Genomic DNA, 12651 nt, shown 5'->3' on the forward strand with positions numbered 1-12651 from the left:
ACAGAGGCTGGTTATACGAAGCACCGGCAGGCCAGAAGAGGCTGGTTATACGAAGCACCGGCAGGACAGAACAGAGGCTGGTTATACGAAGCACCGGCAGGACAGAACAGAGGCTGGTTATACGATGCACCGGCAGGACAGAACAGAGGCTGGTTATACGAAGCACCGGCAGGACAGAACAGAGGCTGGTTATACGAAGCACCGGCAGGACAGAACAGAGGCTGGTTATACGAAGCACCGGCAGGACAGAACAGAGGCTGGTTATACGAAGCACCGGCAGGACAGAACAGAGGCTGGTTATACGAAGCACCGGCAGGACAGAACAGAGGCTGGTTATACGCTGCACCGGCAGGACAGAACAGAGGCTGGTTATACGCTGCACCGGCAGGATAGAACAGAGGCTGGTTATACGCTGCACCGGCAGGATAGAACAGAGGCTGGTTATACGATGCACCGGCAGGACAGAACAGAGGCTGGTTATACGATGCACCGGCAGGACAGAACAGAGGCTGGTTATACGCTGCACCGGCAGGATAGAACAGAGGCTGGTTATACGCTGCACCGGCAGGACAGAACAGAGGCTGGTTATACGCTGCACCGGCAGGATAGAACAGAGGCTGGTTATACGCTGCACCGGCAGGACAGAACAGAGGCGTGGCTGGTTAAACGATGCACCGGCAGGACAGAACAGAGGCGTGGCTGGTTATACGATGCACCGGCAGGACAGAACAGAGGCGTGGCTGGTTATACGATGCACCGGCAGGACAGAACAGAGGCTGGTTATACGCTGCACCGGCAGGACAGAACAGAGGCGTGGCTGGTTATACGATGCACTGGCAGGACAGAACAGAGGCGTGGCTGGTTATACGATGCACCGGCAGGACAGAACAGAGGCTGGTTATACGCTGCACCGGCAGGACAGAACAGAGGCTAGTTATACGCTGCACCGGCAGGACAGAACAGAGGCTGGTTATACGATGCACCGACAGGACAGAACAGAGGCTGGTTATACGATGCACCGGCAGGATAGAACAGAGGCGTGGCTGGTTATACGCTGCACCGGCAGGACAGAACAGAGGCGTGGCTGGTTATACGCTGCACCGGCAGGACAGAACAGAGGCTGGTTATACGATGCACCGGCAGGATAGAACAGAGGCTGGTTATACGCTGCACCGGCAGGATAGAACAGAGGCATGGCTGGTTATACGATACACCGGCAGGATAGAACAGAGGCTGGTTATACGATGCACCGGCAGGATAGAACAGAGGCTGGTTATACGCTGCATCGGCAGGATAGAACAGAGGCTGGTTATACGCTGCACCGGCAGGATAGAACAGAGGCATGGCTGGTTATACGATGCACCGGCAGGATAGAACAGAGGCTGGTTATATGCTGCACCGGCAGGATAGAACAGGGGCGTGGCTGGTCATACGATGCACCGGCAGGATAGAACAGAGGCTGGTTATACGCTGCACCGGCAGGACAGAACAGAGGCTGGTTATACGCTGCACCGGCAGGATAGAACAGAGGCTGGTTATACGATGCACCGGCAGGACAGAACAGAGGCTGGTTATACGATGCACCGGCAGGATAGAACAGAGGCTGGTTATACGATGCACCGGCAGGACAGAACAGAGGCTGGTTATACGATGCACCGGCAGGACAGAACAGAGGCTGGTTATACGATGCACCGGCAGGACAGAACAGAGGCTGGTTATACGATGCACCGGCAGGGAACGGGGCGTCTGGAATAAATAAATACACATTAAACTCCGGACCGGACCGCCTGTACTCCACACACAGAAACACATACAGCTCTCCCTAGCCCTCCATTTGGCAAATCTGACCATAATTATATTCTCCTGATTCTTGCTAAAATTAAAACAGTAAGCACCAGTAACTAGATCAATAAAATAAAAAGTGGTCAGATGACGCAGAGGCTGCAGGACTGTTTTGCTACCAGACTGGAATATGTTCTGGGATTCCTCCGATGGCATTGAGGAGTACACCACATCAGTCATTGGCTTCATCAACAAGTGCATTGATGTCGATGTCCCCACAGTGACCGTATGTACATACCCCAACCAGAAGCCATGGATTACAGGTAACATCCGCACTGAGCTAAAGAGCTAACACTTTCAAGGAGCAGGACTCTAACCCGGAAGCTTATAAGAAATTCCGCTATGCCCTCCGACGAACCATCAAAATAGGCAAATCTTCAATACAGGACTAAGATCAAATCATACTACACTGGCTCTGACACTCGTCAGATGTGGCCATTACAGACTACAAAGGGGAGCACAGCCCGAGACCTGCCCAGTGACATGAGCTGAACTAGTTCTATGCTCGCTTCGAGGCAAATAAGACCGAAACATGCATGAGAACACCAGCTGTTCTGGAAGACTGATCACGCTCTCCGCAGCCGATGTGAGTCAGACCTTAAAACAGGTCAACATTCATTCACAAGGCCGCAGGGCCAGACGGATTACCAGGATGTGTGCTGCGAGCATGCGCTGGCCAACTGAAAAGTAACTTCCTCACCATTCTAGATAAGCATGCTCCGTTCAAAAAATGCAGAACTATGAACAGATACAGCCCTTGGTTCACTCCAGACCTGACTGCCCTCGACCAGCACAAAACATCCTGTGGCGGACTGCAATAGCATCGAATAGCCCCGTGATATGCAACTGTTCAGGGAAGTCAGGAACCAATACACGCAGTCAGTCAGGAAAGCTAAGGCCAGCTTCTTCAGGCAGAAGTTTGCATCCTGTAGCTCCAACTCCAAAAGTTCTGGGACACTGTGAAGTCCATGGAGAACAAGAGCACCTCCTCCCAGCTGCCCACTGCACTGAGGCTAGGAAACACGGTCTCCACCGATAAATCCATGATTATCGAAAACTTCAATAAGCACTTCTCAACGGCTGGCCATGCCTTCCGCCTGGCTACTCCAACCTCGGCCAACAGCTCCGCCCCCCGTAGCTCCTCACCCAAGCCTCTCCAGGTTCTCCTTTACCCAAATCCAGATAGCAGATGTTCTGAAAGAGCTGCAAAACCTGGACCCGTACAAATCAGCTGGGCTTGACAATCTGGACCCGCTATTTCTGAAACTATCTGCCGCCATTGTCGCAACCCCTATTTACCAGCCTGTTCAACCTCTCTTTCATATCGTCTGAGATCCCCAAGGATTGAAAGCTGCCGCAGTCATCCCCCTCTTCAAAGGGGAGACACCCTGGACCCAAACTGTTACAGACCTATATCCATCCTGCCCTGCATATCTAAGGTCTTCGAAAGCCAAGTCAACAAACAGGTCACTGACCATCTCGAATCCCACAGTACCTTCTCCGCTGTGCAATCTGGTTTCCGAGCCGGTCACGGGTGCACCTCAGCCACACTCAAGGTACTAAACGATATCATAACCGCCATCGATAAAAGACAGTACTGTGCAGCCGTCTTCATCGACCTCGCCAAGGCTTTCGACTGTCAATCACCATATTCTTATCGGCAGACTCAACAGCCTCGGTTTTCGGATGACTGCCTTGCCTGGTTCACCAATTACTTTGCAGACAGAGTTCAGTGTGTCAAATCGGAGGGCATGCTGTCCGGTCCTCTGGCAGTCTCTATGGGGTGCCACAGGGTTCAATTCTCGGGCCGACTCTTTCTCTGTGTATATCAATGATGTTGCTCTTGCTGCGGGCGATTCCCTGATCCACCTCTACGCAGACGACACCATTCTATATACTTTCGGCCCGTCATTGGACACTGTGCTATCTAACCTCCAAACGAGCTTCATTGCCATACAGCACTCCTTCCGTGGCCTCCAACTGCTCTTGAACGCGAGTAAAACCAAATGCATGCTTTTCAACCGATCGCTGCCTGCACCCGCATGCCCGACTAGCATCACCACCCTGGATGGTTCCGACCTTGAATATGTGGACATCTATAAGTACCTAGGTGTCTGGCTAGACTGCAAACTCTCCTTCCAGACCCACATCAAACATCTCCAATCGAAAATCAAATCAAGAGTCGGCTTTCTATTCCGCAACAAAGCCTCCTTCACTCACGCTGCCAAGCTTACCCTAGTAAAACTGACTATCCTACCGATCCTCGACTTCGGCGATGTCATCTACAAAATGGCTTCCAACACTCTACTCAGCAAACTGGATGCAGTCTATCACAGTGCCATCCGTTTTGTCACTAAAGCACCTTATACCACCCACCACTGCGACTTGTATGCTCTAGTCGGCTGGCCCTCGCTACATATTCGTCGCCAGACCCACTGGCTCCAGGTCATCTACAAGTCCATGCTAGGTAAAGCTCCGCCTTATCTCAGTTCACTGGTCACGATGGCAACACCCATCCGTAGCACGCGCTCCAGCAGGTGTATCTCACTGATCATCCCTAAAGCCAACACCTCATTTGGCCGCCTTTCGTTCCAGTTCTCTGCTGCCTGTGACTGGAACGAATTGCAAAAATCGCTGAAGTTGGAGACTTATCTCCCTCACCAACTTCAAACATCTGCTATCTGAGCAGCTAACCGATCGCTGCAGCTGTACATAGTCTATCGGTAAATAGCCCACCCATTTTTACCTACCTCATCCCCATACTGTTTTTATTTATTTACTTTTCTGCTCTTTTGCACACCAATATCTCTACCTGTACATGACCATCTGATCATTTATCACTCCAGTGTTAATCTGCAAAACTGTATTATTCGCCTACCTCCTCATGCCTTTTGCACACATTGTATATAGACTGCCCATTTTTTTCTACTGTGTTATTGACTTGTTAATTGTTTATTCCATGTGTAACTCTGTGTTGTCTGTTCACACTGCTATGCTTTATCTTGGCCAGGTCGCAGTTGCAAATGAGAACTTGTTCTCAACTAGCCTACCTGGTTAAATAAAGGTGAAATAAAAATAAAAACTGGCAAGTGTCTTCACAGACATTTTCAAGCTCTCCCTGTCCGAGTCTGTAATACCAACATGTTTCAAGCAGACCACCATAGAACCTGTGCCCAAGAACACTAAGGTAACCTCCTAAATGACTACCGACCCGTAGCAGTCACGTCTGTAGCCATGAAATGCTTTGAAAGGCTGGTCATGAATCACATCAACACCATTATCCTAGAAACCCTAGACCCACTCCAATTTGCAGACCACCCCAACAGATCCACAGATGATGCAATCTCTTTTGCACTCCACATTGCCCTTGTGAGAATGCTATTCATTGACTACAGCTCAGCGTTCAACACCATAGTGCCCTCAAAACTCATCACTAAGCTAAGGACCCTGGGACTAAACACCTCCCTCTGCAACTGGATCCTGGACTTCCTGACGGGCCACCCCCAGGTGGTAAGAGTAGGTAACAACACATCTGCCACGCTGACCCTCAACACAGGGGACCCTAAGGGGTGCGTGCTCGGTCCCCTCCTGTACTCTCTGTTCACTCATGACTGCACAGCCAGGCACGACTCAAACACCATCATTACATTTGCAGATGACACAACAGTGGGAGGCCGGATCACCGACAATGACGAGACAGCCTATAGGGAGGTCAGAGACCTGGCCGTGTGGTGCCAGGACAACAACGTCTCTCTCAACATGATCAAGACAACAGAGATTATTGTGGACTACAGGAAAAAGAGGACCGAGCACACCCCCATTCTCATCGATGGGGCTGCAGTGGAACAGGTTGAGAACTTCAAGTTCCTTGGTGTCCACATCACCAAAAAAATAACATGGTCCAAGCACACCAAGACAGTCATGAAGAGGGCACGACAAAACCTATTCCCCATCAGGAGACAAAGGATTTGGCATGGGTCCTCAGATCCTCAAGAGGTTATTCAGCTGCAACATCGAGAGCATCCTGACTGGCTGAATCACTGCCTGGTATGGCCTCCGACCGCAACGCACTACAGAGGGTTGTGAGTACGGCTCAGTACATCACCGAGGCCAAGCTCCCTGCCATCCAGGACCTCTATACCAGACGGTGTCAGAGGAAGGCCCTACAAATTGTCAAAGACTCCAGCCACCCTAGTCATAGACTGTTCTCACTGATACCGCACGGCCAGCGGTACCAGAGCACCAAGTCTAGGTCCAAGAAGTTTCTAAACTGCTTCTACCCCCAAGCCATAAGACTCCTGAACACCTAATCAAATGGCTACCCAGACATTTGCATTGCCCCCCCCCTCTCTCCTTTATACAACTGCTACTCTGTTATCATCTATGCATAGTCACTTTAATAACTTTACCTACACGTACATATTACCTCAACTAACCAGTGCCCCCGCACATTGACTGTCCCGGTACCCCCCTGTATATAGTCTCTATTGTTATTTTACTCCTCTGCTCTTTAATGACTTGTTACTTATATTTCTTATTTGTATTTTTTTAACTGCATCGTTGGTTAGGGGCTCTTAAGTAAGCATTTCACTGTAAGGTATTGTAAAGTACTGTTGTATTAGGCTCATGTGACTAATACAATTTGATTTGAAGCTTGGAACCCTGATGACCTAGTATGATGTCATTACATTCGGTTCATCACCTCAGGTCAAATCAGAATCATTTGATCATGAGAATCAGTTACCTTGACATGTTCAGAGACATGTTGGTCATACTTGTCTTGGTTTTGAAGCCTCGGTCACACGGGTCACAGAAATGTGAAAACTCGGGTTCTTTTTATTTTTCTGCTGGAAAAGAAAAGAAAACATTTGAACCCATTACAGTCAAACCAGTCAGTCACCCTATTGGAGTGTTACACTGTCTAAGACGATGGGATGGCCAACGATCACCATGGGGGACATCCATGAACAAATCATCCATGAGGGGCCACAGTGTGTCTGTGTACCACCATCCATCCATGAGGGCCACAGTGTGTCTGTGTACCACCATCCATGAGTGTGTCTGTGTACCACCATCCATGGGCCACAGTGTGTCTGTGTACCACCATCCATGAGGGGCCACAGTGTGTCTGTGTACCACCATCCATGGGCCACAGTGTGTCTGTGTACCACCATCCATGAGGGCCACAGTGTGTCTGTGTACCACCATCCATGAGGGGCCACAGTGTGTCTGTGTACCACCATCCATGAGGGCCACAGTGTGTCTGTGTACCACCATCCATGAAGGGGCCACAGTGTGTCTGTGTACCACCATCCATGAGGGGCCACAGTGTGTGTGTACCACCATCCATGAGGGCCACAGGGGTACCACCATCCATGAAGGCTACAGTGTGTCTGTGTACCATCCATGAGGGGCCACATGTACCACCATCCATGAGGGCCACATACCACCATCCATGAGGGGGCCACAGTACCACCATCCATGAGGGGCCACAGTGTGTCTGTGTACCACCATCCATGAGGGGAAGGGGCCACAGTGTGTCTGTGTACCACCATCCATGAGGGGCCACAGTGTGCCACAGTGTGTGTGTACCACCATCCATGAAGGGAGGTTGATGAGTTAAAGGAGGATTTATAAGCCTTGAGACATGGATTGTGTCTGTGTGCTTTTCAGAGGGTGAACGGGCAAGACAAAATAGTCAGTGCCAGGCGCACAGGTTGGTGTCAAGAACTGCAACGCTGCCGGGTTTTTCACACTCAACCGTTTCCTGTGTATTTAAAGAACTGTCCACCACCCAACTTGACATCTATGGGTAGCATTGGAGTCAACATGGGTCAGCATCCCTGTGGAATGCTTTTGACCAACTGAGGCTGTTCTGAGGGGGGGGTTGCAACTCAATATTAGAGAAGGGTTCTTCATGTTTTATACACTCTAGTGTTATCATTATTTTTGCAGTTACCTGTGTTAATGGTTTGTTTATTGTTTACTCCATGTGTAACTCTCTGTTGTTGTTTGTGTCACACTGCTATGCTTTATCTTGGCCAGGTCTTAGTTGCAAATGAGAACTTGTTCTCAACTGGCCTAGCTGGTTAAATAAAGGTGCAATAAAATAAAGAATATATATCAGAGACCTGGCTTTTGGTTTGATGGTGGATTTACTACCTTTTTCCCAAGGTTGTTGGGACGACCATAGTCCTGCCTTCCGCGTCCACGATGGAAGTTCTGGCCTGTGGGTCAAAGGTCAAAACAACAATATTATGACTTGCCGACCTACTGCTGGGTGCAGTTCAGTCATCACCAATCTGACACTTCTGTTCTGTTAATAATGATGCAGGATCTCCTCTGCCCAGATACTGGTTCAACCCAGACGTGAACCAGCATCTCCTCTGCCCAAATGATATGTACATTACTAGGTAAAGCTCCGCCTTATCTCAGTTCACTGGTCACGATGGCAACACCCATCCGTAGCACGCGCTCCAGCAGGTGTATCTCACTGATCATCCCTAAAGCCAACACCTCATTTGCCGCCTTTCGTTCCAGTTCTCTGCTGCCTGTGACTGGAACGAATTGCAAAAATCGCTGAAGTTGGAGACTTTTATCTCCCTCACCAACTTCAAACATCTGCTATCTGAGCAGCTAACCGATCGCTGCAGCTGTACATAGTCTATCGGTAAATAGCCCACCCATTTTTACCTACCTCATCCCCATACTGTTTTTATTTATTTACTTTTCTGCTCTTTTGCACACCAATATCTCTACCTGTACATGACCATCTGATCATTTATCACTCCAGTGTTAATCTGCAAAATTGTAATTATTCGCCTACCTCCTCATGCCTTTTGCACACAATGTATATAGACTCCACTTTTTCTCTACTGTGTTATTGACTTGTTAATCGTTTACTCCATGTGTAACTCTGTGTTGTCTGTTCACACTGCTATGCTTTATCTTGGCCAGGTCGCAGTTGCAAATGAGAACCTGTTCTCAACTAGCCTACCTGGTTAAATGAAGGTGAAATAAAAATGAATAAATAAATTACACGGGGCCAAGCTTGGTCAGCCCTACTGACCTACCCCACTAACTGGCGTCATGAGGGTTTACTTCAACAGACCTGATTGGTATAGGTCATAGTAGACCACCAGGGGCTCTCAGCCAGGCACGTGTCAACCTAGGGACCGTGCAAAGAAGCCTCTTTACCAGGCCGCTGCTAGAACCATAACTCTCCTAGTTAGTATAATACTCACCATATGAGCCTCTGGGTCGACCTGGTCCGGGGCCGCAGTTCCAGTGTTCTCCCTGGCCGTTGTATCTCCACGGCTCGGACGGTGGCTCGTACCAGTTCCACATACCGGGCTGGAAGTTGCTCGGAGGTGGAAGGAACGTTGGCGGACTCACCATCGAACCCGGAGGAGAGACAAAGTTCGGCGGAGGGTAGCTTCCAAAATCATTCATGATGTAGCTGGCGCCTCTTCTTCAATGTTATGTGGATTCAGTTCGTTTGTATAAATGTTTGTCCAGCTACGACCGCGGAGGTATAATAAGAACCGCTACAACACATGTGTGTTTCTGCTTCCGTTGCCGCGTTCACGTGATAGTCGTACTTATGTACACGTGCCGCTTTCAACCAGTCAGCAAGTCGGACATTTCTGAGTTTCCTAGTTCCGACTGGCACATGAACGCCACAAATTTACATCTGCAATGGGTGTTCACCAGACTGAACGTCATATCCGCTCGTTTACAAAAACCAAAAACAATTCAATAATATCATTATTTGAAGTAACAACGATTTAGGCATAATGAAAATATACCATAACTCGTGTAGTTTATGAAAACTAACTCATGTAGAATTATATCTGCCCTATGTACATAGTGATTGTACACTGGTCTCTCTTTAATAAGATTTACATACCGTTTTACCCACTTTTTATTTTATTTCGCCTTTATTTAACCAGGTAGGCTAGTTGAGAACAAGTTCTCATTTGCAACTGCGACCTGGCCAAGATAAAGCAAAGCAGTGTGAACAGACAACACAGAGTTACACATGGAGTAAACAATTAACAAGTTAATAACACAGTAGAAAAAAAATAATCTTTATACATTGTGTGCAAAAGGCATGAGGAGGTAGGCAATAAATAGGCCATAGGAGTGAATAATTACAATTTATCAGATTAACACTGGAGTGATAAATGATCAGATAGTCATATACAGGTAGAGTTGGTAGAGCATGGCGCTTGTAACGCCAGGGTAGTGGGTTCGATCCCCGGGACCACCCATATGTAGAATGTATGCACACATGACTGTAAGTCGCTTTGGATAAAAGCGTCTGCTAAATGGCATATATTATTATTATTATATTAGATATTGGTGTTTAAAAGAGCAGAAAAGTAAATAAATAAAAACAGTACGGGGATGAGGTAGGTAAATTGGGTGGGCTATATACCGATGGACTATGTACAGCGGCAGCGATCGGTTAGCTGCTCAGATAGCAGATGTTTAAAGTTGGTGAGGGAGATAAAAGTCTCCAACTTCAGAGATTTTTGCAATTCGTTCCAGTCGCAGGCAGCAGAGAACTGAAAGGAAAGGCGGCCAAATTAGGTTTTGGCTTTAGGGATGATCAGTGAGATACACCTGCTGGAGCGCGTGCTACGGGTGGGTGTTGCCATCGTGACCAGTGAACTGAGAAGGCAGAGCTTTACCTAGCATGGACTTGTAGATGACCTGGAGCCAGTGGGTCTGGCGACCAACATGTAGCGAGGGCCAGCCGACTAGAGCATACAAGTCGCAGTGGTGGGTGGTATAAGGTGCTTTAGCACCAACAATATGGATGGCACTGTGATAAACTGCATCCAGTTTGCTGAGTAGAGTATTGGAAGCTATTTTGTAGATGACATCGCCGAAGTCGAGGATCGGTAAGATAGTCAGTTTTACAAGGGTAAGTTTGGCGGCGTGAGTGAAGGAGGCTTTGTTACGGAATAGAAAGCCGACTCTAGATTTGATTTTGGATTGGAGATGTTTGATATGAGTCTGGAAGGAGAGTTTACAGTCTAGCCAAACACTGTTAGGGTTGCGTAAATTCAAATCTGGTATCAGGATAAATATAAAAATGAGTCACCGATTTTATACTATGTATTTTAATAATAAATGGCAAATGCAACTTTCGTATATACGGGCTCACTGTAATACCACGCAGGGCAGAACAGAGAACTGACAGGATGGGTTAGTATTCTTTATACTGTGATAGACAGTTCCAACCCATCTGTTGGCCTATCACAGTAGAGACTGGGCGTGCTTTAAACTTGCTCAGCCTATTGCAGGCGCTCAGGCGGGTCCCCGCCTCTTGGCGCTTCTGTTGATAGATGTAACTTGCTTGTGAAGAACATCCAGGCTCTCATGCTCCATACCGTTATCTCGCACCTGGCTCCTGTTATTTTACAAAAGACCGCTTGTTCTCGCAACACCCCGCTCTGAATGTGCCCCCCTCCCAACTCATTGAACAGTTCCTGTCTTCATGCTACTTTTCCATCAGGAGAAAGGCCCATGGCCTTGAAACTGTTAACAATGTTTCATGTCAGCTATGTTGCATAACACATACATATATCCACACAAGCCAACAGCAGATAATATTCAATCATATATATGGTAATGGCTATAATGTAAAATACAGGATCCAACAACACCTAGGTACTTAGAGATGTCCACATATTCTAGGTCGGAACCATCCAGGGTGGTGATGCTAGTCGGGCTTGCGGGTGCAGGCAGCGAACGGTTGAAAAGCATGCATTTGGTCTTACTAGCGTTTAAGAGCAGTTGGAGTCCAAGGAAGGGCCGGAAGTATACAGAATGGTGTCGTCTGCGTAGAGGTGGATCAGGGAATCGCCCGCAGCAAGAGCAACATCATTGATATATACAGAGAAAAGAGTCGGCCCGAGAATTGAACCCTGTGGTACCCCCATAGAGACTGCCAGAGGACCGGACAAAATGCCCTCCGATTTGACACATTGAATTCTGTCTGCAAAGTAGTTGGTGAACCAGGCAGGGCAGTCATTAGAAAAACCGAGGCTACTGAGTCTAACGATAAGAATATGGTGATTGACAGAGTCGAAAGCCTTGGCCAGGTCGATGAAGACGGCTACACAGTACTGTCTTTTATCGATGGCGGTTATGATGTCGTTTAGGACCTTGAGCGTGGCTGAGGTGCACCCGTGACCGGCTCGGAAACCGGATTGCACAGCGGAGAGGTACGGTGGGATTCGAGATGGTCAGTGACCTGTTTGTTGACTTGGCTTTCGAAGACCTTAGATAGGCAGGGCAGGATGGATATAGGTCTGTAACAGTTTGGGTCTAGTGGCAGGGCAGGATGGATATAGGTCTGTAGCAGTTTGGGTCTAGAGGCAGGGCAGGATGGATATAGGTCTGTAGCAGTTTGGGTCCAGGGTGTCTCCCCCTTTGAAGAGGGGAATGACCGCGGCAGCTTTCCAATCATTGGGGATCTCAGATGATACAAAAGAGAGGTTGAACAGGCTGGTAATAGGGGTTGAACAGGCTGGTAATGGGGGTTGAACAGGCAGGTAATGGGGGTTGAAAAGGCTGGTAATAGGGGTTGAACAGGCTGGTAATAGGGGTTGAACAGGCTGGTAATAGGGGTTGAACAGCCTGATAATAGGGGTTGAACAGGCTGATAATAGGGGTTGAACAGGCTGGTAATAGGGGTTGAACAGGCTGGTAATAGGGGTTGAACAGGCTGGTAATAGGGGTTGAACAGGCTGGTAATAGGGGTTGAACAGGCTGGTAATGGGGGTTGAACAGGCT

Source organism: Oncorhynchus gorbuscha, unplaced genomic scaffold (genome assembly GCF_021184085.1).
Source record: "Oncorhynchus gorbuscha isolate QuinsamMale2020 ecotype Even-year unplaced genomic scaffold, OgorEven_v1.0 Un_scaffold_3701, whole genome shotgun sequence".
NCBI classification, from domain to species: Eukaryota; Metazoa; Chordata; class Actinopteri; order Salmoniformes; family Salmonidae; genus Oncorhynchus; species Oncorhynchus gorbuscha.